Below are 27,839 nucleotides of genomic sequence, written 5' to 3' on the forward strand. Positions count from 1 at the left end.
TTCATCCAAACAAAATGGGTGTCCTTTTTGGATTATACATCTTGGGTATTATATTCACAGCCGTTCTTTTACTTCTGTTGGCATCTGCTACATATCATCCACTTAAAAATTATATAGGAAAATGGAACGAAATGAAACCAATTCCAGGAACGCCAGGCGCTTATCCAATCATTGGCAATGCACTGCAGTTTAAAGCCAATGCAGGCGGTAAGATAGAGTGTTCTTTTTAACTAGCATTAATTAACAATGATCAATTAATACTGCAAAATAATAACGTGTGTTTCTGAAAACACACACCTTCCTCTATCAAAGGTGTGGGTGGGTCCAGTCCCCTTTCTGATCTTGTATCATGCAGGAGAATATTGAGGTGCCTGTTACTGAAATTTGATCCTTTCCATTTACTTTAATGTATCCTACATTAATGTTTTAAGAGTATTTGGAGTTCTGCTGTCTTATATCTAAAATCGAAAAAGCTGCAGTCATGTCCTTCAACGCTCAAAACATGTAAAGTCAAACTAAACTTTGGTTCACATACGGTAGAGGACCACCTGCCAAACTGGCAGATCTCATATCTCATATTCAAAAGCAGCTTGCATCAAGCATTGCAAACAAAGTCTATCAAAAGCACAGTAGTTTATAATCAGCCACGCTGGACACAGGGTCACTGGCCATCTGTCCAAACGCAGCAGAGTCCAGAATCACAGAAATTGAATATAAAATGATCTCCATGTTCACTTTACACTATTAAAGCTATGTTGAGGTCACAGACTTTTCCCAACTTTTCTTCCCAAAGCTCAGGGGAGAAGTGGCGTAACCGGCGTAAAATACTGACTCCAACCTTCCACTTCTCCATCCTCTCCGACTTCCTGGAGGTGATGAATGAACAAACCGATATTTTGATACAAAAGATGCAGAAGCACATGGACGGAGAGCCATTCAACTGCTTCAGCCACATAACATTATGTGCTTTGGATATCATATGCGGTACATTATTCAATCTTTCCATTCAGAGTGGGAAAGCACAATTTGAGGTTTTGGTGTTTGCATACTGTTTATGCATGCTGATGTAATTATTTAGTTAATGCCTTATGCTTATTATTTAGTTAATAACTATTAATAAAACATGTGATTTGTCTACAACAAAAACTGCAATGGGAAAGAAGAGCTATGCTCAGAGCAATTCTGACTCTGAGTATATCCAAAGTGTCTATAAGTAAGTAGTGTAATTCAGTGTTAGAGCATAGGGAATACATGTTGTTCTCTCTAAGAACCTACAGTGTTTATATTCCTCTTGCAGGATGAGTGACATCATCACCAAGAGACAGAGGGCACCGTGGCTGTGGCCAGACTGGATCTACAACAAGTTAGAGGAAGGCAAAGAACATTCCAGAAGACTGAAGATTCTCCATTCCTTCACTGCAAGTGTGAGTGATCCTCTTCAGTATTGATAGGGTGAATTCAGATCAATTGGGACACTTTGTGCCATTGAGATGACATAACCCAATTATCCCGAATTAACCCTTCACTATTGTATTACTAATTAATATTTTAAATGAGTTTTTATTTTGATATTTTTTATTTGTTTTAGTACTTGCATTATGTGCTTTTTTATGCTTTATTTGTTTTAAATATTTATATTTAAATAGCTGTTTTGCTATTTAGCTATAATCTATATAACTTTAGTTTTTATTTCAGTTTACTTTTACTTATTTACTTAGATTTATTTTACTTGCCAGGTTTATTTCAGCTTTATGTCAAAAAAAAAAAAAAAAGGAAATTATTATTTAACACTAACACAATGCAGTGTTAAGATAAGGTTGCTTCAGGAAAATTAAGTGATTTATATAGCCCAAAAAAAAGACAGATGAGTGTCAGATTATTATTACAGAATTGTCTGTGTTTTCTTGAAGGTCATCAAGGAAAGAGCAAAGTTCATGAACTCTGAACCTGACAGTGATTCTGACCAGGGGCCTCGGAAAAGACAGGCCTTCCCAGATATGCTGTTAAAAACTACTCATGAGGATCGACAGAATTTGAGTCATGAGGACATTCAGGAGGAAGTGGACAACTTCATGTTTGAGGTACAAATAAAACTACAAAAGGAAAGTCTCTGAAGACAGAACATTGTTTGAAAAAACATCATCTTTGACAGGGTCATGATACAACAGCTTCAATGAACTGGGCTTTACATCTGATTGGCTCCCATCCTGAGGTCCAGAAGGCAGTGCAAGCAGAACTACAGGAAGTGTTTGGTAAAAAGCTCTTTCTCACGTAAGTTATTGTACATAATGCCTTCCATGTGTTCTTCATAAAACAATTTGCTCTGTTTAGTTCCTTTGAGTGGTTGAGAAAACATCTAGATGCTTTTAAAAGTTTTCTAACAACTTCATTTACTGTAGAGTTCAGCTGCGTCTCCTGTGTTCTGATTGGCAGGTTCGTCAGACCGCCACATGGGGGTGGAGGACCTGAAAAAGCTGCGCTACCTGGAGTGTGTCGTCAAGGAGAGTCTGCGGATCTTCCCTTCCGTGCCTCTGTTTGCACGCAGCATCTGCGAGACCTGTCACATCAGTAGGTGGCAGCAGTTTGTCACCTTGCCAATACTGCCAGATCAAAGATCTGCACTTTTTTTATCCCACTCTCGTTATTTGCACCTCAGCATAACAGCAGATGTCAACGCTTCTATTTCCATCTCCCATTGTCAAATATGAAGCAACCGGAGTGTTGAGCTAAGATTCTTTAATGCAAAGCAAAGCAGCTGGATGGAAAATAGCAACTTTTTAGGATGGAAAGTGTTGCAAATGACAATAAATGTATCCATTTATTAATTATTTATTAAAGCTTTATTCTGTCTCTTGGTGTGTGCTAAGCCAAAGGTAGTGGTGCAGTCCTGATCAATTGTTAAAAAATGTGACATGTATAACATAATTGAAGGTCTGCTCTTGTTTTGTTGCTTGGTTGCAGATGGGTTCAAGGTCCCAAAAGGAGTGAATGCTGTTATCATACCATATGCTCTTCACCGAGACCCGCGCTAGTTTCCAGAACCTGAGGAATATCGACCGGAAAGGTTTCTGCCAGAGAACAGCAAAGGAAGGCATCCATATGTGTACATCCCTTTCCCTGCAGGGCCAAGAAACTGCATCGGTAAGAAAAAGAACAGAATGATAACAAATATATATATATATATATATATATATATATATATATATATATATATATATATATATATATATATATATATATATTTTATGGAACAAGTTCTTGGTTCCCAACCCGAGTCGAATAACATCATCTGAACTTGTCAGGGTTGTTCAAATCTGTTTCTGGAGGTCCACCATCATGCAGAATTTAGCTAAAATGTGTAGGATGTTGTTGCTTCAGGAGCAGGATTGGACACACAGAATGTGTTTTTCCATTCTACTGTTCTACATTGTTTTCTATCCTAACACACTAGATGGATGTGTTTGAACGTTGAGCTCACATTCAAAAAATTCCATGCCCAAGTTAAGAAGAAGAAAACGAGAGAACGTTTAAAGTGTAGTTTCTCTTCCTATTATACTTTACCCAAGAGTCAATCTGCTTATTTAGCATGGGTAGTTAAAAGATAGATGCAGTGTAGTTATCCTCCATTTGGGAAAAAAACAGATTGTTTTAAAGCGAGGTTCAGGTCGCTGGCCTCACAAATAGAAGAAGCTTCTAATGAAACTGAACGAGAGCCACATACCTTTGGAGATTTATTATTTCAGCACTGGACTCATTTCTAACTGCCCTCCAGGAACGAAAGCTCCAAATAAGAGCATTTGTGGAAATATACTTCATGAACTTCCCCCATCTCTTATTCTTGTTGCCGTTCTGAGACTTTATTCTGTCTTTCCCATTTTCTCTTTGTGCATCTGTGGCTCCAGGCCAGCGCTTCGCCATGATGGAGGAGAAGGTAGTTCTTGCGTCACTTTGACATAGAGGCGTGTCAGAGCCGTGAGGAACTGCAGACTCTGGGGGAACTCATTCTGCGTCCCGAGAAGGGCATTTGGATCAAACTACAAAATAACTCTCACCACCATTACAACTTAAGGTAGCTTTAGATCTCAAATCATTGACGTGCTAGAGAGTTGTTGTGCTGTTTTTTGCATTTCTGTGCTGATTTAATTGGAATTTTTCGTAGAAAATTTGAAAAAGGACAGCTGAGAGTACCAGATTTGTATCAGCAGCAAAAGTAAATCAGCTGAATTGAGGCAAAACTACTTTTGCACTTATCTACCTATGTATTGAAAACAAATGTGTAGATACTTCTTAAATCTAACACTATGATTGTTTTTATGTTTTGCTGAATGCATTACCAATAAACATAAAAATATATATATAATATATATAATATTGCACACATTTAACTTGGCTGCATACTGCTTTTATTTAGTTTGATTTGAATGTACAAAATTGATCATTTGATTTCAGACATAATCTGCCATTTAAAAGTTTTGGGTTAGTAAGATTTTTAAAACAATAAAATTATACTTTTATTCAGCAAAAAAAAAAAAAAAAAAAAAGAGAGTTACTAAAGATTTATCATACAGATAACACAAGAAAGCACAACTGTTCATAATATTGATAATATTGAATAATGTTTCTTGAGCAGAAAATCTGGATACTAGAATAATTTCTGAAGGATCATGTGACACTGACGACTGGAGTAATGATGCTGAAAATTCAGCTTTGCACCATAGGAATAAATTACTTATGTGAAATATGTGAAAATAAGAAAAGTGTTATTTTGATCAAATAAATGCAATTTTTGGTGAGCATAAGGGACTTCTTTGCAAAGCATTATGAAATTTACCAACTACAAACTTTTGAAGAATACTGTATTTTAGATGATTAGAAAAGATTCAACAAGTACTTTTAGTTGCAACCAGAGTTGCAATATTTGGTAGTCTTAAATTCACAGATTCATTGCAAAAATGGCAAAGCAAATAAAAAAGCCAATAAAGCAACTGGTATTAAAGCTCTCAAGACACCAGTATTAGTCAGCTCGAATCACTGGATGAAAACAAATCTTTGGCAAAAGACTAAACCATGTCTGCACATCCAGACATACCGGATACCATCAGCACCTTATTCAAATACACGGGTTGAATATAAGTAATATTTTTAATCAAACTGACATTCATGTCAGTGGAATGTCTGGAGGCTTTCATTTAGCAGAAATGTTTTCTTTAATTAAAAGGGAAAGTCTCTGTGTGTACTTTGTCCTTGTCAACAGAACACTTTAAAAAGAAGCTCAAAGTGATTTTCATTAAAAAGATCAATTTAGTGCAGAAATGGTAACACGACATACAACATACCATACCTTTAATATTAATTGGGGCAGTGATTATAATTTGTTTGTTTATCTGGAGCATGAGCAACAACCAAATCATTCAAATTGCCCTCAGGGAGATTTTGCTACAGTAATTATATTAATGTAAGTCGTCAGTCTGTGATGTCCAGTACTAAATACAGTATATATCTATAAGCATTTCTTCACAGCTTTTCTTTGGATGCGGTTCAGATTCTAAAACCAATCACTTGAATTCTGCTCTTGTTCTGAGCAGAGGCCACTAATGCACTTTGAGCCTGTTCTCTCGGCTCATTTGGAGTCATTTGGGGTTGATGGGTAATAAGGAGCAGGGCTCCTCCACAGAGAGGCAGTGTTGCTCTGAGCAGTGCTCAGTCAGACTGATGGGACAATCAGTTCCCCAATCCCCAAATCAAAAAATTCCCATTTAATGCAGACTACAACACAAACCTCAGTTAAAAACTGATGTTAAATGCATGTTTCCCCTGTCACTGAGATGAGCAGAAATAATTATGTAAATTTACTAGCTGCTCAAAGTGATTGCAATTGTACGGTTTTATACTATATCGGTTTTTAAATAAACATTGTGTCTACTAGTAAAGACATTGATGGCAGATAACAAATAATGAATAACAAATGGGTAAATTGTATTGTAATGTGTCAATCCTTAATGAACTATTGGCAAAAAATGCAACAGATTGGAGCTTAAAGGGTTATTCTGTAGGTGAAAATGTGCATGCACACTTTAGCGATTAGAGATTTAAAAGAAGTTTACATTCCATCTGCGTTATTGGATCTGTGTCACGCCTCCTTCAGAAAGCAGGAAATCATTTACAGGTTGACAGCGGTTTAGAATCCAAAGCTCTTCGTTTTGAACCCACCACCACTCTGACCATACAGTACCTGAATAAAAAAGCATTTTTAAAAACATACATAGAGATCGAGAGAGGAGCTAGTTTTTTCTTCATTTCCAATTATATAATCAGAAATTATTATATAATGAGAGATAGTTTAACTAAAATGAAATTTGAAACCATCCTACATTTGATCTTATGACCATTTCTCGAATGTGCGTACATGTGAGTCATAGAACGATCTTATGCACAGAAAAAATGAAGAGTTTGGTTCCAAAATGCGATAAACACCTTTTTTTTATTGAGTTTTTGCCCAAATCAGTATTGTATCTGGAGAGTATTAAAAAGTACATTTATAATTTTATGCAAAATGCATTATTCGCCGAGTTATTTGGTATGCTTTCTCCCTTTTTTTCCAAACCGTGACAAATGACAGTCTCCCTTTTTGCAGATTGCGATATATCCACTAAACCAGTCTCAGCGCACCTTTCCACACACTCCAGACTTTAATTGCGGTGCTGTGAATATACTCGGCATCCTAGTTTTCTTCATCTACTTTGTACTTTGTGATCAACAAACAGGGGCGCATCTCGTCAGTAAAGCTGGTTCTGTGATTAATAGTACCAGTAAATCTCCATCACATGCTTTCAGATGGAATTCTTTTAGATGCATTTAATACACAGAGCCATAGATCAGGGACAAGCTGCGCTATATCACATTCATTAGATGAATCGCATTCGATTATAAATGCGATATTGTGTAGCTTGTCAGTGTTAGTGTTTTTATTAATGCCATTTATGTTTTTGTTAATACAGCACATAGCACTAGTCAACTAAATGAATGTAACTTTTGGAAGTTGAATGTAAGGGAAATACCATTTTGGAATTTCTGTGGTGTAATGTGATGTTGTTCATGTTCTTGTTCATGATGAAATTTTGTTTAGATGACCCATTGAATTCATTTTGGTAGCAATGACTGATGAATGTATTTTTCGTCCAGTGCCTGTAAGATTAGTTTTAATCAAGTTCAGAGGCTGTCATATGTGGATCAGCTTGCTATGTTGTAAATAACTTTCATATTGATTCAATGGATTTCTTGCATTTTGAAAGAAAAAAAAACATATGGATTTATTGCATTTTAGGAAAAAGAAAATACAATTTTATAATAAATCTTTGAAAATCAAAACCTGGATTTGAATTGTTATTGTTATTATAAACTAAAGATGCTACAGTATGTGTAAGTTTGAAACATATTTTTTTTTTCATCTAGCCAATTTCTTGGTAAAGAAAACTAATTTTTTTCTCAAATTCATAAAAATTGATTTATTGTGGCTCGGGCATCTGTTCCGGATGCCTCCTGAACACCTTCCTGGGGAGGTGTTCTAGGCACGTCCCACCAGGAGGAGGCCCCGGGGAAGATAGAGGACAAGCTGGAGGGACTATGTCTCTCGGCTGGCCTGGGAACGCCTCGGTATCCCCCTGGAAGAGCTGTAGGAATTGTCTAGGGAGAGGGAAGTCTGGGCGTCTCTGCTTAGACTGCTGCCCCCGCGACCCGGCCCCAGATAAGCTTAAGAAGATGGATCGATGAATGGATTTATTGCGTATTGGAACCAAACTCTTCAGATGTATGTATGCCTTTCTTTCAGATTTGAAATTGATAAATTCAAAATGTTGTTCAACTGAGTGGTTTCAGATTGCAGCCTTGTAAACTCCATCTAACTTCCAAATCTTTTAACTGCTTAGATTTCCCAATACTTGTAGAACTTCAACTCTCTGCCGGAAGTCGTGGCCTAGTGGTTAGAGAGTTTGACTCCTAACCCAAAGGTTGTGGGTTTGAGTCTCAGGCTGGCAATACCATGACTGAAGTATCCTTGAGCAAGGCACCGAACCCCCAACTGCTCCCCGGGCACTGCAGCATAAATGGCTGCCCACTGCTCCAGGTGTGTGTTCATGGTGTGTGTGTGTGTTCACTGCTATGTGTGTGCACTTTGGATGGGTTGAATGCAGAGCATGATTTCTGAGTATGGGTCATCATACATACATGTCATGTCACTATATCACTTAGAAAAGTGTGCATATCTGCTTTGACCCTGACATGGCATTAAGCAGTTTTCCACAAAGACCACTTTTATAAATATTGAACCCTGGTTTTAATGTACACCCATTCTAAGATCAAATCTGTGTGCATGTTTTATAAATGAGGTCCTTGGTTTGTCCCTCTATTGCTTAAGTGACAGCAGCAGTCGCGCTGCATGAACTTAAACCTGATGATCATATTCTCCAGCATGATTTCAGATCATCCAAAGACCATCTTGCGCTTTTATGGATCAAGAACATCTGACTGTCTGTACAAAGAATCACATTATCATAGTCACAAATGGAATTATGCAATTAGAGATCTAGAAATAGAGCTGAATCTTAAATATCCCATTTTACGTCATAACATTTCTTTGTTTCGATTGTCCCAGAGTCCTAAAACTCTACGTTCTGTTTTCCATTTCAAGGTTTAATGAAAAAAATCACAGCTTTTCAGCAAGGTCTCAGACTTTTGGAGCCCATTCTACTTCTAAACATATGGTAGTGTCCACCTGTACTAACTGTGCAGCAGAAAGGTGACCATGTGCCTGTGTTTGCTTTAGCTGGAAGGCAGAGTCATTATAGCAAAGGGAGATTACAGCAGATAACACAGTCTTAAGTGTTCCATTCTTCAAAGGAAGCGTCTCATCAAACGTCTCTACCTACATCTGCCTTGCAGAGATCAATGCTATCCAAAACATAAAGGAGAGTGTTAAATCCCTTCTTCTGGAAACACCTTCAGTTGCGCTGAATGATGAAGAACGTCTTTAAAGTCACAGGAGTAAAAGACCGGGGAAGGGATGGCGTAAGTATTTTCAATAATGGACAATTTATATGTTTTATAGTGATAGCTCCATTTTAAACGTGATGCACACTATATAAACACATACCACTGATTGCTTCTTTGAACTTTTTTTCTGACCCTAGGCCTGGATAAGGCAAATGGGAATAAAAGCGGACATAATTGCTTTCAGAATCCATTTGCAGAGGGCAACGGGTTACTTATTTTCAACCACTGAATTTTTGTAGAACTTATGAAAGCTGTCTTTGTTTTTCTAAAATAATTTGAACACAAATAAGGATGTTCTGATGTCAATAATTAGCTAAACTTGATTGGTATCCTGCAATTAAAATATAAATGGTGGTTTAATTGTTGCGGATTAAAAAAAAACAGCCTTCTGTCATTTGTAATACGACATAAAGGCAGAAGTGTGGGAGATTTTATATGGAGTCAGGTGATGTATTTTGTAATGGAATATGTTTGCTTGATGGAAGATTTAAGATAATATACAAGTAAAATGATAAAGTTGTATATTTTCATTAGGTGAGATATATTTTGCTTTTAAATAAATGGTGAATTCTATAGAAACCATTTATTTTCAAAACTTTCAAAAAAGATGAAAGTTTTAAAAGAAAACTTTTTTTTTTTTAAAGAAATTTTCAAAAGCCTATCAATACTTTTAGTGCTGTTGTCCTGCAGAGTTTAGCTCTAACCTTAATCAAACCCACCTGAACAAGCTAATCAAGGTCTTCAGGATTACTAGGCTACAGACATGTGAGGTTTTTTTTCAGGGTTGGACCTAAACTCTGCAGGACATCGGCACTCCAGGACCGGCGTTGCCAACCTCTGCTCTAATGCAAGTCTTAAAGTCTTAAAGAGTTTCTTTAAAGAGAAAAATAGTTTATGACAAAGGCACCGCTACATGTAGTATATGTTTATTTTTTGTCCTTGTGATAAGGACCTGAATTTGAGAACCTTTTTGGGTAGCACCATACACTCCACATTTGCACTTTAATCTTGTGTCATAATCACTTAGCGTCACTGTTTATATTATTTTAAAGCAGCGAAACTATGTAATAATAATTTGAAGTGAGCCTTTGTTACAGTAAGTGCCACATAAATATCTTTAGTCCATTAATAGGTCTCTATAGTTGTAACCATGGGCTTTTTGAAGTGTTCATGGAACGCTGGAATATCCCTCGCAGACACTGAATCGAGCCAGTAATCCAAACCCTAGCTAATTGGAGTGTGACTTTAGGTCACGCTTTCAGAGCGACCTGGACTAAGATTCCCCTGGAGCAACATGGATGCTCTCCATTTCAACCTTAATTTGGACTTTAGTGTGGTGGATCTGCACAGATCTTCAACATGAAAGCGAAGGGAAATTGATTTTCTGGAGCCTGGTTTCCGTGAGCTGAATATTTAAATTCCCCCAATTCCTTCAACAGCTCCAGGCTTTGGAAGATACCCAGTTCCTTATCGATGTTTCAACTTACCCATTGGTTTTTCATCAAGGGCATGTTGTGAAGAGCTGTCAAAGAAGATAAAAAAAATAAAAAATAAACTGAATACACACTGTAAGTTGCAGTCTAAAGTTGGCTTTGCCCTCATCCTGACACAGTAAAAAAAAAAAGAGCTCTAATGAGTTGGAGTGAGATAACTATGTGCTATATTGAACAACAGTGCCTCACCTCTTCAACACGGAGCAGGAGGCTAATACAGACCTCATTCCCTTAACAAATGGTACACTTAATATGCCACAAGAGTGGAAGAAGTTCTGTTATTGTTAGTAGCGTCCTGATTTACATTTTTCGCATGACTGAATGAATTGTTGGCAAGATATTTTAAAAACGTAGGCCTAACATTCCTGTAAAACTTGGGACAAAGTATCTAAATCAATCTATCTATCTGGCAAAGACATCCCCTTTGGCACTAACAGAGTGTAAAATTGCCATCTGGCATAGATTGAAAGTCATTTTCTCACATAACACTGATGAATCTGTGTCAGAATATCTGGATGCACCATACATCAATTAATTCATGGTCATATTCTGTGCTTATTATGTTATCACGGAGAAGAAAAATGCCCTTCAAATGCCTTTTTATGCAATATGAATTTTGCGTCATTGATTTTTTGACTTGCCATGAGTGGAGCCTGATGCCTTTAGGTTGAATTCATGCTATCTGCATTTGCTAGTGGCAAATATAGTGATCAAAGATATTTAATATACAAGAAAGAAATCGAGTAGTATATTTCTCCTTTGAATGCTGAATCATTTTTAGTAACATAAATATTAAAGGGGTCATATAATGCTTTTTAAAGATCATTATTTTTTGTATTTTGGTGTAACAGAATATGTTGACATGCTTTAATGTAAAAAAAATACATTATTTTTCAAATACTGTACATTACTTTGGGTCCTCTATGCCCCGCCTTTCTCAAACGCGTTGTTTTTTACGAAGTCCCTCCTTCCGACAAGCGCAGTCTGCTCTGATTGGCCAACTGACCCAGTGATCGGCCGAACAACGCAAGCACTCGTCGGAAATGTAACGCCCCTTAATTGCTAGCTCCATCTTTCGAAATAAAAGTAAAGACAACAATGTCTTTAGTTTTACTATCAGTTCAAGCCCGAAAGTGGAACAGAGTCACGTGATAGACACGTATGTGTTTGCAGTACACAAACCATGGACGGTTAAGACACCTGACTCCACTGTGTGACCCTCTCTCTCTCTTTCTCTCTCTCTCTCTCTCTCTCTCTCTCTCTCTCTCTCTTTCTCTCACACACACAACAAGCAAAACTCCACATTTGAAAAGTCAATAGCAAATACTTAAACTAATAACAAAACATACTTACAGTAGCTGATTCAGAAGCGCCAGATTGTTGTAGCAAAGTCAGAATGACCTCCTCTCCTAGGTTCACGAAATGTTAATCCATAAAATGCTTTTCTCTTCTGTTGTAAGTAATCTTAAAGATTGCTAAATGCATCTACTTTTGGTAGAGAAAAAAAGTGCTTTAGCTTTCACCTAGATACACACAGCATCTCCCTGACATGACTGCCTCAACACTAACTGCGGTTACTGAAACCACGCCTCCTTTCTTTGCATGAACATCTGGGCAGCATTATGCAAATATTTCCACATCGTGACGTAGACATGTGGTGCCGTGTTTTAAGGGGGCATGGCAGAGTCTTAACTTTGATAAAGAATATTTCTTTGGTTTTGAGACTTTAGTCTTTGTAACTTCAGGGATCTTATCTATGCACAATCAGCTTGTAACACTCCAAAGAGAAAGGAAAACTTGAAATCGCATCATATGACCCTTTTAAATGTCAGATCTATAAAGGTGTGTTGTACGATCTCTTAATTTTTTGAAAATACACTATGTGCATTCTCTTGATGTCGAAGATGATTTGTATTATGTGGAATGTGTATGACTATGCATGACATTTGGAAGGTCATATGTGTTAACATAAAGGCACAGCGTCATCTGCCCTGTAAAGGTCAGTTGTTTCCGGAAATTCAGAAAATAAAAATATAAAAAATATGGTGACAATATTCCAGGAATACATTACATATAACATACATTTCATTAACTGGTAATGGTCAAAAGTCAATGTAGCAGAAATTATGGTAAAAGTAATGGTACATTACAGCATGGTAAGTTAACACACATGACAATAATAATGTAAGGAACATTAACAACATAAAAACACCTATAATGCACATACATTAATCGCTAACATAAACAAACATTATCATTTAAAAATATATATCATCAGATGTGAGGGAACATACAGACACTTCTCAAATCATTTCATTATTTCAAGCAAATTATAAGGTGATGTGTATTTACTTTTTTAAATTAAAGTAAAAGTTATTTAGCATCACTGAATCAAACTAAATACATTCATTTATACCAGCAAAACAATTTTATAGGTTAAATCAGGTAGAGATAGATCTTTAAGATACAATTTGCAAATTCACATTTTTTTTACAGTGTAGGTAAATACTTTAAAATACTTTAAAAGTGTATTGCTGTACAATTATTCATATTGTCCATTAAATATAATGTTTTTTGTTTGTTTGTTTGTTAATTATATATAGAGTTAATCAATACAAAAATGATCATTTAAGAAATTTTTCTAGTTTTCGTAAACAGAAAATATTGTTTAGGGCAAGTTATTTATTTTTCACTGGCTCAAGTAAAAAATATAGATGTGAATCATTACCCTATTTTTTTTTATTTAGTTGAATGAAACGTTTTTCAGTGTAATTTCCAAGTTAAATCTAATATCAGTGGTTTTATTTTTCAAATTTGTTTAACTACAAAAATTAAGAATTATTTTTTTAGACAATGTGTGCATCAGCTTTATTTGACACCCGATAAAACACGCGATCTTTGCATCATTTGTTTGGGTGAAGAGCACCCACCCAATGTCTTTGAGGAGGCAATCTTCAGGCATTGTGAGCGTTTTTTCAAGGAAAAAAGCTCCGCTCTCGTTCATCTCTCTTCCGGGGAAAAAAAAAGGCAGCCATCGGCTTCCTGTAGTTCAGGACCTGCCGCTGGTGAGGCATAATGACATAATGACCACATGACATAATGTTTGAACATAGAAACAGGGTTTCACAGACAGGGCTTAGCTTAAATATGCCTATAAAAATGACTTAAGAACTTTACTGGTGTATATCTTGAGACATGACAATGGCACTTTAGCTGCAGGTGCTTGAGAAGGCTAAGGCCGGGCATACACTGTGTGATTTTCATCCGATTTTGAGCCGAATTCTGATTCGTGTGACTCTTTTTCGGGTTGGGCCGATTTTCAGCATTTTCGTGCATCGTTTGTAGTGCAGTGTTCGTGCAGTGTACAAGGGGAAACGAGAGGCGATTAACCTCTCCCGACCGGCAATTGGTTGGTCGGATGGATTTCTGACATGTCAGAAATCTTGGTCACCTCTCGTGAGGTATCGCACTTTGGAATCAGCGCTACGAACTGATTTTCCACGTTTGCCTCACTTGTGCGTGCACGAAACCATAAATGAAACCATGGTGACAAGGCGTGTAGTGTGGACTGAAGTGATGGAGAGAGAACTTATGGAGTTATGGCAAAGAAAAATAAAAATAAAATAGGGAAGAAAATGCCTGCTTACATCCAGTTCACGTTACAAAATGGATAAACCATATTGGCCATGTCTTTCAAGCCACCTGCGTGTCTAGATATGCCTACGCATTTTTTTTTTTTAATTTTTGGGACGTTTCAGCACACAGAACTGACGTTCTGAGGGATCCTACGTGTTGATTTGCTTGATTCCCCACATATAGTGTGAGCAGTCAAATTGCAACTCAACAATCGGACCGTACAGTGAGCACATAAAAATCGTGAACTTTGGATTTACATCGCATGCGACCTACTCGTACAATGTGAGTTGGTACCTTGCTGAAATCGCACAGATATTGCACAGTCTATGCCCGCCTTAACATTGGCTAACGGAATAGAAATATCCCGTCGTTTAGACAAACAACAAATTTCGCTGATTACAAACAGTCTCTCAATGAAAAGAAAGAGTTAACTGGCATCATTAACTGACTCGTAACACAAGTGTGAGGAGGCGTGGTCATGATATAAACTAATACAGTGTTAATCTAACCTTGGTATTTTACATTTTATCTAAACAAATATGTCTTAGTTGAGCTCTTAATGAATATATTTATATTTATCAATGTTTTGAACAAAAAAAATATTACTTGAACTTAAAACAAATAATGGTAAATTTAACTGAAAGACAAATGATTAAAGAGCCACACAGATGGGAAATCAAAAATTACCTGTATTACAGTGTATGATGTAGCTGTCCATCAGTGTAAACGTGCAAAGTAATTAAACCAAAAAGTACACGATTTATAAAGTTATTGACTTCTAAAGTAAGGAGTCGACTCTGAATCGCTGAAACGAGTCGTTATAGATTTCAAATCTTTTGCCCATCTCTATGTACGTCACTAGAACACTTTGCATAATAATCTCCGCCTACCGGGAGAAACAAAACTCAGTGTAACTCCGTGAATACTCAACGAAGAGACAAGAGAGAGATATCTATAGAAAGCTTGACATGTCTTCTTTAAAACTAAGTAAGTGCTGCTAACAGATATTCTGTGATAAAGTAATCCAAAACAACGCGATGTCTGTTTTTCACGTCTCCCTTCGTTATATCTAATGTGACCACAACGCGATGTCTGTTTTTCACGTCTCCCTTCGTTATATCTAATGTGACCACGCCCCCGCGCTGAACGCGCTATTCAGATTCAAACTGAAGCGTGCGGTTTGAATACACCCACACAGAAGAAAAAGCAGCAAGACTGTTCAAGTTTTTTATTTTACTGTTTGCTTCGCGATGAGAGGAATAAGACATAATTCACCCCAAAAAGATGCTAACGCATTGTTTACCATGAAGTTGTGTGCGGAACAACCAATCAAACCTGACTATGTTAGTTGACCAATCAGAACACAGTATGCTATCGAAAGGTGGGGTTTAAGGAAACTGAATCTTTTGAACAGCTTCGCGAGAACCGTTTGGGGATCTCTGAGAATTGAGGTAATTTTAAAATGATATTTTGACAAAATGACAATGTTTTTTAACCTTGGATGGATTTAAACCTATTGTACAGGACTTATAAACGGTGATAGGAAGCTTAGAATTTTCATCTTACTGGCTTTTTAATTGGATGAAGACCTGCTTGAAAAACTTTTTTCAGTGTATATTACAGCTATTTTTCGGTTAAAATATTGAACATTTTTGCAGTGTGATAAAGGTGTATTGATTTTAAGCCAAAACGCATAAAAAATACAAAAAACAGCACCATGTAATTTCTTTACTTTTCTACTATCATGTTTCATTTGATATAAATCACTGCCTAAAATGATTACCACTCTTCCAAGACCTAAAAAAAGCTTACTACTATTTGTGCTCAAAAATATATTACAATATAGAACACATTTTATGCATTGACAGAATAAGAATTTGAAATAGCATCTAATTATCATTCCCAGTAAAGACAGGATTCAACGGTTACAAGTAAACAAGCAAGACTATGTTTACTGTCAGATACACACTACATCTGTCATGCACAAACTTGAGTGTTTCCTGAATGCATGATGATCATTTTCATCCTTATTATTATCACTTACTGTAAATAACCGTTCTCTGAGGTGACAGACACAGCAACTGCCGTGTGATACATGCTTATGATGATATGCAATAGAAGAGACATTTTCCCCAAGCTAGGTAAAAATTACAATGTGTAGCAAGAGAGAGAGAGCAATGACAGGAAAGAGTGTGTTTTTACCATTAGGGTCGCTCAGTTGAGGTGAACAGCACCACTCAGACGGTTCATGGTGAAAGTTACCGGAAGCTTTTTTATATCTCTTCATAGCTTCTGGATCAGATTGACTCAGTCTGTGTTTGTTAACAACCAAGAACAGGACAAATGGGGCAGTCGCACACTGCCAGGCTACATCAGCGAGGAAACTGCAAGACTGAATAGAGACCTGCTCTTTAGAATAGAAGCCACCCACTTCTCAGCCTACACAGCCCTGCTCTTTAACTTTGAAAATTTTCTTAAAGAATTGTGGGGAAAACAAATGGAACAAGACCAAAAGCATTGTTGATGTGAAATGAGAAACCTCCTTCTTGAGGGGATCAGACAGAATGCTTTAATCTGCCAGCATTTATTTCTGTGTCATTTGGCGCTCTTTGTTTTCTTTAGAAGGGGAAAGATGCATCATAAAGATGCACATTCATCTGGGCTGTGAGCTGACAACTAGATAACTAGCACTTGTGCTGTTGCCATAACTCAATATTATAGAGTTGAACCCCTGAGGCTTGCTCTTGACCAGGTATTGATTCATTTCTGTCTGAGACTATAGCTGCTGCTCATGTCTGGATATCAAGTTATCAAGTTCATTTTGAGGAATAATATTAAAGGAATAGTTCCCCAACAAGGGGAAATAATGACAGAATTGTATTTTTTAGGTGACGTTGAATGTATAGGTTGTCATGCTCACTGAATTTTCAGTATCATTCTTGCATTGGTAAACCTATCATGATTTTTGTACCTGATCTGAATTAAATTTCCTTCAATTAACGTAAAGAAATGTATAATCTAATGTATTTAAGATTAATTATTTAGAATTAATTGATTCGTTTAAGTTTAGATTTAGATATTACCCTATGCAGCACATTTTGTAAGTTTATATATATATATATATATATATATATATATTTGAGTTATCATATTGATGATAAAAATTATTGTTGTAGTTGTTACTTCTTTTTCAGTTTAAAATATATATACAAAGCATTTAGCATTCATGACTTTTTTTTTTTTTTTAAGAGAATTGATTAAAGAAGATATTAAATAGGATTATAGTGTTGCAATATGCTGTTCTTTTCTATTCATTAAAGAATGATATTTTCTCAAAAATTTTAAGTGGCACAACTTTTTACAACATTGGTAATGAAAAAAGGTGTTTCTTGAGAAATTCTAACTTGCTGATTTGATTACTGAATCTTGGAGTAAATGTTGCTAAAAAAAAAAAAAAAACGCTTAGCCATAAGAAATAAATTACATTTAAAGTAAAATATTAATATAGAAGATAAACAAATTGTTTTAAATTGTAATGATTATAACTTTGAAACTTCTTTCAAATAATAATAATAATAATATTAATAGAAACACCAACTTTGAGACTTCTTTCAAAAACATTTGAGAAATCCCCAAACTTTTAAATAATAGTATATTTATTTTATTTATTTGTAATGAGATAACAAGCAGCAAAGTTTTAGTTAACCACAAATTTCACTATGATTTAAATTTCTGACATAGCCTTACTCTATCAATATTAATGACATCAAGGTCACACTTTCACAGAATGTTCTTTACCTTATGAAGGATGATTTTATAAACACACTCAAAAAACTTTGGCTGGGTTAACCTATCCAGGGTCACATTTGGTGTATGAAAATCTAGATCATATCTAGCTAGACCTTATGCTGAGAACCTAAAAGCAGCACTGCATTATTGTAAACAGTTTAGTAATACAGTTCATGTTTAAATACTAGAGAGTAGTTTAATGCAGACACAGATAATCGCAGAACTGGCCTCAGTAGCTAAGAATATACAGTAAATTACAGTAAATGCAGACTTTACAGATGGCATAGATTACTTTCGCAAAATTTTAAAACTGCCTTTTCAGGAAGACTGCAAGGAATAAACTAGAGTTTGTGTACATTGTAAGAAATGAAAGTGGATGGCCTTCCTTAGGGCAAGGTTAGCATGAAGGAATCCGCTCTGAGGCGCTGAGGACAGACTGAAGCACAGAGATAATACACTGCCGAGCAGAGGCTGGATTTACAGACGTGGAGGACCTCAGCAATAAGAAGTGAGCTGCGTGGGGGCAGGGTTACTGGTTACCAATTGAGTCAGCACAACTGTGAGTGAAGGGAATGTGTTTAAATTGGATTTTGGATGGGTCAAAGGGTTTATGGAGCACAGGAGATCAGGGGTGTACCGTGGGGAGAGTTGAGGAAGAAACTATGGTGTTTGTCATGTGAACTAGAGACTGGGTCATTGGAGATTGATTCGACTCATTGATGTGTGTAACCTTATATACTCAATGATGTGTAACATTATATACGGAGATTAGATTCAGTTATTTGAAAAATATCTTTAACACTGATTGATGAATGAACCAGGTCAGAAAAATACTCTTCATAATAATGAGCTTTATTTGTTCTAACATCTGTTGTTGTCATAGGCAGTGTTTGGGAATAATGGGAAGTCTGAGTCATTTTAGTGAATTGGTGTGTTCATCTAAATGAAGCAGATGCACACATGGCATTTTATAATAATTATAACAATATCCTGGGAGCATAAAAGACAGATGTATTAAGCCAGGCAATGCATTTTGTTCTTTCTTTGTTTTTTTTTTGTTTGTTTTTTGCATAGACACCTGTTTAATCAGAGTGAATCCCAGAAGTAGGATGAATTATCACACAACTGAGTAATTTAAAATGTATATAAAAGTGTAAAATCTATATAAAAATATTTTAATAATGTGTGTGTGTGTGTGTATATTAAGAAATTAATAGTTATTCATAAAGGATGCATATTTTAAGTTGATTAAAAGTGAAAGTAAAGGTTATATATGTATAAATATATATAATATATATGATTCCACAAAAATATTATAATGATTGCAGAAGGATCATGTGACACTGAAGTCTAGAGTCTATTTCTGAGTGTGAAAGTGTTTAAATGATAAGCGAGTGAAAAAAATTTAAAGATATTTTAACACTTATATGCATAAATTACTGTTTATGCGATGAACTTTCATGAACTGTGTTTATTAATTTATTTATAGGTGCATGTAATTATTTATTTACATTGTTCAAATGACCTCATTGTAGGATGTCAGTAAGATTCAGGCTGAAAATCTGATCTGTGATCAAGTCTAAAATGGGTTGAGGAATGGTTAATCATAATAACAAGCCAAAAAGCCGATATCTGGCACAGAGCATACCATGACACACAATGCACACATCTACCCCTGCAGGCAATATAGTAAACGGGTCACGATTAAAGCTACAGTAGGATATGCTTTTCTCTTGTCTTACTGAGAATGAATACTTAATGTAGCATTATCTCTTCTAAAGCATCGATGTGATGGCTTTACAGACAGATAAAGTGGCAATTGTCAAGCCTAGAGCACCCTGCTGATTTTCATCTCTATAAAGACCTGCACAATTACAGAGTGTGATTCAGTTCAATTAAAATTCATTTTCTGTAAAGGCCAGACACGGTGATTCGAACACATTTCAGGGGAGATTAGACACATATATTAAAGCACTTCTGTTGTGATTCCTACTTTTGTCATATTCAGGTAAAATTGGTAACAGATTGTGTTGATTTTAACAGTGTTTTTTGTTTAATTGGAATGCTAGTCATTTTGCATAGCATGACATATTTTATTTCAGCCAAAGATTCTGCCTGCAGCACAGACATCCATCCAGATTCGTGAGAAGGCTATAAAAGACACTGTCTTCATATTAAGTGGATCCAACCTACTGGGGTGAAAACAAACTCTAAATATGAGTTTTTAATTACTCGCTCTGAGAGCCCCCATGGCAAGGCTTTCAGATGATAAAAAATGTGCTTCGTTTTGAATAATATTGTGCTTTGCATCAATCAAGTCACATATCACAAACATCGCACTGAATACAAGAATTATAACTGAGTTCTCCAAGCCAAAAATAGCCCTATTTTGTGTGAAACCCAATTTTTTTTATACCATCGATTCCCCGACAGAAGGTAAGAACCATAAAGAGCTATTCATCCTAATAATGCTCTAATGAGTTCCAGTTTTCTCTGTAGAAGAGGGATGCGATTCATTGGCAGTACCAGCAGCAGAGATGTTTAATCCTTCTTATTACTGTAACTTCCTTTTTCCTGTTTGCTTGTTTATTTTCATCATTGTTTGGTTATGCTTGTAAACTATGAGATATATAATGCACTGTGTTGCAGAACTGCATCAGGCTGACATTTTAGCTTTAACCTTGGGATTTCAAGACTGTAATCATGTACAATGATTGCGCTGATCTACTTTTGAGATGCTTCTGATCCAGTTACAGCGTTTTACAGCTACTGTTCTCTCCAGGAGTAGGTAGGAATGATCGGAACGTCATTGGAAATGTTGTCATATATACATGAAACATTTTAAAAATGCAAGGGAAACGTTTTTGACTACACCATTGTCTTGTAAACGTAGCCTAAAAGAAAGGTGGCACCTGTTTGTTTCAGGCTTGAATTAGTCCTTAAAATACAGTCCTGAAATTGCAGTCTCTGGTATTGCAGAATTATACTATGACTAACACTTCGACGGACAGTTTGTCTAGAATCAGTGAACACAGAAGCAGAGTGATACAAACTAAAAAGTACCAGTACTGCTGGACTATACCTACCTTTGAAATGGTATTCAGCCAGTCAAATCTGAAGACTGGAACCATACATCCCACCCTCTGTATCATTCACAATTAAAGCTGAAATCTTCCAATCTGTTCAGGGACATAATCTTTTAGAACCGGCTGTTCCAAACAACTTTAAAAGGAATGTACAACACATGGGAGGGAAAGACTGGGCTGATGGGGTTTACTGTCAGTGTGAGCCAACTGCTGATGCCAGGATATATCCGAAGCTAGAATCAGTCAGTGGGCCTGGGGAGAGGTGTCTGCCGAAAGTCACTCAACATTACAAAGCTCCTCTAAACACAATCAGCCAGAGCCCTGCAGAAAGCCAGCAGAGGTCCAGAAGACTGCTTCCACATCACCCCGCAAATCCTGAAGATTTTTAGAAGTCTGTTCTCTGATGTGCATGCCTAAGGATTTCTCATGCACCTACTGCTTTTTTGACCACTACTGTCACCTGATGGAGTTTTCACTCCTTGACTTGTATGTTTTGGGGTTAAAAGACTGTCAGTATTCAGTATAATTATTTAACTGCACTGACACTATCAGATGAGAACTTGTTACTGAAAGAACAGAACAGATGAGATGTTACTGAAATTAAATGAATCACTTTTAACTAACGTAAGCTGAATAATGACATGATTGTCTTCTGTAAAGCTGTTTGTAGCTGAAATGAACTTAACTGAGGAAATAAACTGAAAAAAAAAAAACATTGAGCAGGATACAGCAGGATACAAACAAATACAGCAGAATTTTTTTTTTCAGTTGATGAATTTGAAATTAGCTGTTTCTTTCCTTTTTCTTTTATTGTGAAACAATCTTGTAAAAAGCATTATGTATTATAAAGATTTGACTATGAAGAAGGACTAAACCTTTTTTATGTAGGCTAATGGTGCATAAATATTAATGGACAGAGTCAAGAGACATTAACTATCCGACTGTAACTAGCATGTTGTTTTTTTTTTTTTTTTTTTGAATGTGCTTTTACTTTAATTTACTTTATTATCCAGGTGGGGTTTCTCTGGCTTCACAGTTTATCCTCAACATATATCTATATACACATAAGAAATATATGCAATAAACAATTATATATGAAAGAAAAAAAATCACCTGCATTTAACATTTTTTTATATTTTAAAGCAAAAAAAATAAATAATTCTCTTTACCCAGTTTATTGTTCACTGAATATTATAAGAATGTCATTCATGGATGTATCTCCCCCAAAAGTGAAAACATTGAGCTTTCCTCCAAGGCACCATCAAAACATTTAGAGCGGTCCTCTCAGATCCGTCAATCTCTTGACAGCTCAACCAATAGCAAGAGTTTGAGGTAAAAGGAAGAATCTATACACATAAAATTTTTGACGAGATTAAGAATTGGACACAGTAAGTTAAATAGTACGCTTCATATAACAGGAAAACACCCAACAGGACTTTGTGATCGGTGGCAAATACCTGAGAACATCTACTTCTATATTGCACAAAATATGAAATACACAGGATGATAGTAGAACAGTATGTGGAAAATAATGTTTGTTTGTTTTGTTTTTTACCTTAAACCGCATAAACACATTGCATTACACCAAATACACAAAATAATGTTCTTTTTGGCAACATCATATGACCCCTTTAAAGTTTTTGTTTAGGTTATCCATGTTCTTTCCTACAAACTTTTCTGTGCTAATTTAGTAACCAAATAATTATATTCAACACAATTATGAATCGTACTATAAATTACCCTTGGTATCTCAAAGCAAGAAATTGTGTATAATGTGTACAGCTCATTTGTGGTTTAAATAGCTAAATTATTTTATGATATTTTGTATATTTAATTTTGCTCTAGTATAGTACTTTGGTTTATGTATGTATTTATTTGGCTGTTACCAATCTTCTTGAGATTTGTTCCCCCTGCACTCAGTTAATACACAATGACAAATATCTACAGATTTTAATTAGGTTTTAACTCAAATCTTGTCCTCTTTGTTAAAGAGAGATAGCAGATAAATTTACTGAGCTGATAAAATGGCAGCAAAATTAATTTGGATCCTCACACTCCTCAAACTGTATCAAAGATGGCTATGCACATAGAGATGTTTGCACTCTCTAACGATGTATCTAGAGATAAAAGTTGAAATCTCAGGAGAGAGAGAGAGAGAAGGGGGGAAGGGAAAGGGACCGAGAGAGAAAGATATATATACAGTGGAATTCTGTGACTGGTCCCCTGGGTGAATGTACAGGAGGTCACAGCGCACATGCTAATTGAGTGATATACACGTGTACAGCTGCTCTTTTTCCCTCTTTCCTCCTCTTTGCACGACACTACTGTAAAGAGTTTGTCATGTGAGCACTTGACTGAGCTGCTGTGTTGCATAATCCCGGAACACTGTCTAGAATCCTGTCTAGCAACTGCTTCTAACAGTCTGGAAAATAAATCAGCCAAACAAATCATTAATCCTCGTATTTAAAAGTTCACTTGCAAAGAGAGCTGGTGACATATTCAGAGCTGGAATCTAAGCATTCAGAGATGCTTATGTCAAATATTAGAAATGTTTTTTTAATGTTTTATAATTGTGGATTTTAGTGCTTTACTGAAGCTCCTAAATGGTGACAGTATTTTCTCAGTTCTAAACACACCTTTGATCACCCAAAAGTGCCTGCTGCAAGTAATTCAGACAGCCTTGTCAAGAAGTACACAAGCTCACCTCTTCATTTTGTGGAAAAATTGCTTAATTTTAAGAACTTAAAAGTGTATATGCACTCTCGGGAGTCCAATGTGGAGCTTAAAGTCCAGCCTGAGATTGCTGGTGATCCATAAATCCAAATGAAAAAGAGCAAGGTGCTTAAAGGCGAGGCTGGAACAGGCTATTAAACCAGAAGTCATGCACCCTTGAGAGCTGTGTACTTTGCAAATTTGTACTACCTGTTTAGGCCCTAGTTTTTTTTTTTTTTTTTTTTACTTTCTCTTGAGTAAAATGTTTATTGCTGGTCTAACCCTTCTAGTTGCTGCAATTTAACTCATATAGTATCTATTGCAACCTAGATGGAAGACAAAGCCTTTAATGTGGGTGGTGACATAAAGGTTACATGGTTGATCCCAGGTAGGGTGACCTATAGGTTAACACAGAAATTCATCTTCTGCCCTCTTCATTTTGTCATTGAGATAGATTATGTGTATGTTTTTTTTTTCCTCCAAGTAAATGTCATGTACAGTACATAACCTTACCCGGAGGCGTAGTGAGCTCAACGCAGCATGTATACTATCGGATGAGATGCAGCTGCCATTTCATCTCTGTTAACGTCAGTCACCATATTAGCAAACCAAACGAACAAAAAAATGACTATTGTGCTCTTAGGAATATTTTATTTTGAGTGGTCAGTCATGCCATCTAGCCTTCTGATTTTTCCTAATTTTACTGTCATCCATGGCAATGTTGTATCCACCTCACTGTAAAAAATGAATTGTTGCGATTAGTTATTACAACTTACATTAGAATAAGTAATAATGTGTTGTTTCAACCTACACTTTAAGTCAAGCATGAATACTTCCTTTTTTTAAAGTTTAGTTTACCTTAAGTTACCTCAGAAAATCGCTAATCTTGCATTTCAACTCAAATCAATATTTGTATGTCCATGAATGTATTAATTTGGTGTGCAGCTGTAAAATAAAAAGGACATGATGTACAATTGATAAAAAATTTTTTATATATATATATATATATATATATATATATATATATATATATATATATATATACAAAACATCAATTAATACATTCTTTTTTTTATAATATATTGTGAAATAAATCGTTTGATAGCATTTTCCATTACATATAACAAAAATCACTTTTGAAAGATTAAGTTCACTTGAAGTGCAAATTGTGTGTAATAAAAACCTGTAATAAATGTATTTCCTGAAAATTGGCTCTACTTCTGACAGAGCCCTGGGTCTATTGCCATTTTTGATGCATTTAAAATCTTTGGCTCACAGTTGTGTCTATGAAGTCATTTATTCATCAGTTATAGAACCTCGTATCTTAAACTATACAGATACAGTACATAACCCCTGACTCAGATGTAATATATTAGCTATATTACTTGTGTTTCCTGAAGGACAGGCTAGATTAGAGTAAGTGTACACCACTTTGCACCTTTCCTCACAAATTACCTCAGCGCATTAGTCCATATTTCGTAAAGCCATTGGGAACGTTGGGATCATGTGGGTTCGTCTCGATCCTGGCCACAGAGCTGGAGTCAAATGTTGCAACTTAACAATGAAAAACAGGTATCTTGCGCTTAAATCCTTTCATTAAGTGAACCTATGAAAATCATTTCCTCAAAGCGTGAAATGAAACCCTACTGCATCAGATATCCAACACCCCTTTCCGTTAATCTCATCTGAGGGTTTAACAGCAGAGCTCATGACAAATGCTTTTGCAGAGGTTGACAGATGGTTAAGCAACTTAAAGTTCTTTTTTGGTTCATATCCAGTGAATAAATCAGTTATTCCACGGGGAAGAGGAGTTATCACTGTGAACCCCAGCACACTATCAGCAAATGATTTTTTCAACATACTGTAACTCAGGATCAAGGGCCAGGTTGTCCGGGCGAGGGTGAAGTCATTTTTAGAAGTTCATTGTCAAAGTATATTATACAGGTAGAAACTAGGTCACTTCATCCTGAAATAACTACATTCTATTAGAGGTGGCAAATTAGATTGACATATTCATGAACTATGGAAATACACAATATTGATTTATTTAAATTAGTTGAAGGCATGTGCACTTTTTTAGTGTAGATATATAAGAAATGCAAAACTTGGTTTATATCCAGCTACACATCTCTCTCAATTCAATAATGTAAATATATGCAGGGTAGTTACGACATTCAGACAGTATAAATCTAGAGTAAAAGACTTGACTTGTAACTGAAAATATAGGTTGCATTTATATGCTTCAGGACTGTACGCAGTAGAATTTAGTTGATTTATTCTGTCTCAAAGCTTAGAATAAAAGAGTGGTACTTTTATAGAGATTCGGCCTCTAGAGCAAAGTGGGAAATAACTTACTAGTTCAACCCACTGATACGGTTATGGACCCTGGAGACCTGTAAAAGGATAATTACAATTGCATGATGGTAGTTACGATCTTTTACTGGTGAGAATCATTTAAAAAGTTATATATACTTTATATAAAAAATCAAATCAAATATTGTGGAGACAGAGTCATTCAAATAGTTTTTTAAAAGGCCTAAGCTGAAAAGTTGCAAACAATATAAAATCGATTTTACTGAACTCTTATTTCTTGGTTGTCGTATATTTTCTGTACAATTCAGCTAAATGCAGGTTTTTTAAAAAAAAAATCCGATTTATATTGGTATTTGTTGTAATTAATGATTTTACAACATAACATGACAAGCTATCCTTTAATATAAAGTCAGTTACTATGTTGTTGTTTCCTCAGTTCAACCCACTCTTTATCTCACAGTGGGTGGAACAACCATAGAACATAAATATCCTTTAATCCTCAGCCAAATTTATTAAGAGTGTGTCTTATTTGGCTTGGTTTCCTCCACTCATTACTGCGGGTGCTGCATCTGCCAAAGTCAGCATAGAATTAGAGCTGTGGTGGAGGACGAGGCCTGAGGGAGGGAAATGATTTTAGGTGCATTAAGGGATAATAGGTTGGATCCTGAGAGCATTTTACTACTGTCTGAGGGAATGGGGATGATCTACTGAAAGTATGAGAAGCAGGAAATCTTCCAGACCACAACGGCAATGCAAAACGGAAACGAGAAAAACAAACAAGGATAGTAAAAAAGAAAAGAAAAGAAACTTGAGCTTATATTATAGAAGAGAGAATGTGGATGGCTGGCTGAGTAAATAAACTGCTATAACAAAAAAATGCTAAATATTTTCACAACTCAATGTACGGTATTTATATTTTATGTCGTATTTAATTGAAATAAATATGTGTTTTTCCATAAACTAATTAGTTTTCAATGAGCACAATATTAACATATTAACCGTTAAATCTGGTTCAGTCCCAATTCATTCAATATTAAATTTGCCGACATAACATATTACATCTCTATGAATTAAATTCTTTATGTATGGAGCAAGTACTTCATTTTCCTTACACGTTTATTGCTGAAGCTTTTAGGAATTTTTGATATATTTTCATTTTCTGGTTCTGTCACAGTCAATTGCACCCAAATTAAAGTCAATAAACTGTAATCTCCAGAGAAAGAAAGATAACAGCTGGCCTGGATTTTATCTACCTTAATAAAGTTTAATAGAGCAATTTACTAAAAGTGTTGCCAATAGGCATTTTAATACTTACTAATAATTCATTAAGCCTCATATTTCATGTAGAATTGTAGCCAGAACCGCTTTCTTGGAAAAGCTGTATTGTTATTTATTTTTTTTTTTTGTAAAAGTTGCAAATTTGTTACAAAACTCCATGATCATTCAAAAGTCACCCGGTTGTGTCAAATCAATACCATGGCATTCCAGAATTACTCTTAAACTGCAGCTGGGAGAAATCAGCTGAACCAGAGACGATGAGAAAATATGAATGCCTCATGTCCTAAACATGATGTTTTCCATGCTCACTTCCCCTCCTCAAAAACTATGATTGATCTCTATCTTAGATACATTCAGGATTTATTCCTTTATTAATATTATTGATGTAGTGGACGTCAACCCAGCTGCAGTATTAATAATTCCCAGAGGGCATATTGGCGATCACAGGCAAACAGCGTTAGGCACCTCAAGGCTTTCGCTTGGC

At 35.8% G+C, this 27,839-nt stretch overlaps 1 pseudogene; it reads left to right on the forward strand.

The window, feature by feature from the left end:
• LOC113080819 (cytochrome P450 4V2-like) overlaps positions 1–27,839 on the forward strand; it is a 45,118-nt pseudogene that overhangs the window by 13,594 nt on the left and 3,685 nt on the right.

Source organism: Carassius auratus, unplaced genomic scaffold, assembly GCF_003368295.1.
Source record: "Carassius auratus strain Wakin unplaced genomic scaffold, ASM336829v1 scaf_tig00032093, whole genome shotgun sequence".
NCBI classification, from domain to species: domain Eukaryota; kingdom Metazoa; phylum Chordata; class Actinopteri; order Cypriniformes; family Cyprinidae; genus Carassius; species Carassius auratus.